Genomic DNA, 2840 nt, shown 5'->3' on the forward strand with positions numbered 1-2840 from the left:
TTTCCCCGTGCCCCAGCAATGACACTGTCCCTGGAATTGGTCCTCCATGGCTGTTCTCCCTGAAATGGGAAGTTCATGTTGTTCTCTGAATGTGATTCTTGGAGGCAGGAACATGAGCAGCTGGAATCTCTGAGGTCAGTATTTCTCAGCAAACTGTCATCTCGATTCCCTCAGCCTGGCCCCAACTTCCCTCTCCGGGCTAGAGAGAGGCAACGGGAGCACTCAAGCTTCCTGATTGACCCATTGCACACCGAGTCTGCTGTCAGCAAGACAGCTCAGAGCAAAATATCTCAAAATAACATCAAAATATCTCACTGCAGGAGGAAAAGGCAGAGACAGCTGCATTTCCATAGCACCCTTCCCCAACTTGGGAACTCTCAAATTCTTCACAGGCGAGAAAGGCATTCTCAACTGTTATCATTGTCAATATTGTCAGAGAGACAGCAAGAACTGTGTGCACAGCAAGATCCCATAAACAGGACTGCAATAATCAGCTGACATTTGATCATTGACAATTACCTGTATCAGTTGAGACATAGATTATTAGAGCAGGGAGGTTATGTTGGAGACGTACAGGCATTTGGATCGGCCACAGCTGGACAATCGTGTCTATTTCTGGTCATCACACGATCGGTAGGATACGTTTGCAGAGGAGATTCACCATGAAGTTGCCTGGGATGGAACATTTCAGCCATGAAGGGGGGCTGGATAAGCTCAGGTTGTTTTCTTTGGAGCAGAGCAGATTGAGAGATGTAGAAGATCATGATGGGCATGATCAGGGTAAATAGAAAGCAGCTGTTTCTTTTCATCGAAGGGTGAATTATATGGGGGAGTAACATTAAGGTGAAAGGTAGTTTGGACGGGATTTGAGGAAAGATTTTTCACCCAGTGGATGATGAGGGACTGCAATGCCTGCCTGAGAGGGTGGGGAGGGAGGGAAACCTCTCAATCTTTAAAAAGTACTTGGATGAGCGTTAAAAATGTCATAGCATTCAAGGCCATGGGTCTAGAGTGGGAAACTGTGACAAATGTAGGCGGTAGTATTTTTGGCAGTAAAGAACTGATGTGCTGAATAGCTTCTTCTGTACAGTATAATGCTCTGAATCAGTTTTAATGATGTAGATTGAAGGATAAATATTGACCAGGACACTAGGGAGAGCTGCGTTGCTGTCCATCGTCATCACCCCAAGGGGCTGTTTTTCATCCAGAGCAGATGACAGACAGAGTTTTTCTGTGTCAGCATTTCCCTCATTTCCCTGGATAAATGGGACTGAGCTGCATTCTTGAACCGCTGCAGTCCATGTGGTGTGGGTTGACCCACAATGCTCTTAGAGAGGGAATTCCAGGATTTTAACCGAGCAACAGTGAAGGAACAACAATATATTTCCATGTCAGGCTGGTGAGTAGCTTGAAGGGGAACTTGCAGATTGTGGTTCCCATGTATCTGCCGCCATTGTCCTTCTGGATGGAAGTGGTCCTGGGTTTGGAAGGTGCTGTTTAAGGGTCTTTGGTAAATTTCTGTGGTGCAGCTTGTAGATAGTCAGATTCCTGACCTGGGGCTTGTAGATAGTGAACAGACTTCAGGGAGATAGGAGCAACATTCCCTCGAAGTTGCATGGTTGCATGTGCAGCCACTCTGAGGCCCTGTGTACGGTGATCAGCATCGGCACACTGATCACAGCATTGAGTGTCAGTTCTGGAAGTCGCTGCCTCACACTGTACTCAAAGGATTGCATAGCAGAAAAGAAAATGGGAGAGAACGCTGCTCAGGAGGTGAATTACTTGCTACAGGATTCCGACCTTTGTACCTGGTCTTGTAACCACTGTATTTATATGGCTAGTCTAGTTGAGTTTCTGGTCAATGGTAACTACCAGGATATTGATCGTTGGGGATTCAGTGATGATAACAATATTGAATGTCAAGGGGCAATTAGATTGTCTCTTACTAGAGATGGTCATTGCCTGGCATTTGTGTGGTGAAAATGTCACTTGCCACTTGTCAGCCCAAGCCTGGATATTGCCCAGATCTTGTTTCATTTGAACGTGGACTGCTTCAGTATCTGAGCAGTTGCGAATGATGCTGAACATTGTACAAGCATCAGCAAACATCCCTGTTTCTGACCTCCTGACTAAAGAGATGAGAGACTCAAGGAGTTCAGGGAGAAACAAAGGAGACAGTCCACACTCTGAGTTTCAATTTCCAAATGCCAAATCGAAGGGGCATAGGGTTTAAGGTTAGAGGGGAAAAGTTAAAGGGAGACATGCAAAGCAAGTTTTTTTACACTGAGAGTGGTAGATGTCTGCAATGCACTGCCAGGATAGGTGGTAGAAGCTGATATGATAGTAATGTTGAAGATGCATTTAGACAGACACATGACAGGCAGAAAATAGAGTGTGGTGGACCTGGTGCAGTCAGATGGGATTAATTTTAAATGGCATCATGGTCGGCACAGGTGTAGTGGGCTGAAGGGCCTAATTCCTTGTTGTACTGTACCATGTTCTACGTCTCCCCTGTACCTCTCGGTGAGGGTGACCTGGGCTCAAAGTGAGAAAAAGCTGGCAGGATACTGAACTGTGGGAGCTATTGGTGGCATGTCCTCAAGCTGAACATGTCCATGGAGACAGCAGAGTGCAGGGGCAGGAGACCTGGCCTGTGATGTCCCAGCCACTGACCTGAGGCCAGTTTATATAGCACACCATCTCTCTGAGGGAGCCTGGACTCACTGCTCACAATCAGCTGCTTCAACGTCGAAGCCCGTTTGTGTGTATGAGCTATTCAGAGACACAGAGAATGAGAGGTCCTGTGACTTCAGAGTAAATGGAGGTTCCCCTAAAATCTA

This window comes from Rhincodon typus, chromosome 15, assembly GCF_021869965.1.
Source record: "Rhincodon typus isolate 14 chromosome 15, sRhiTyp1.1, whole genome shotgun sequence".
Classification (NCBI taxonomy): domain Eukaryota; kingdom Metazoa; phylum Chordata; class Chondrichthyes; order Orectolobiformes; family Rhincodontidae; genus Rhincodon; species Rhincodon typus.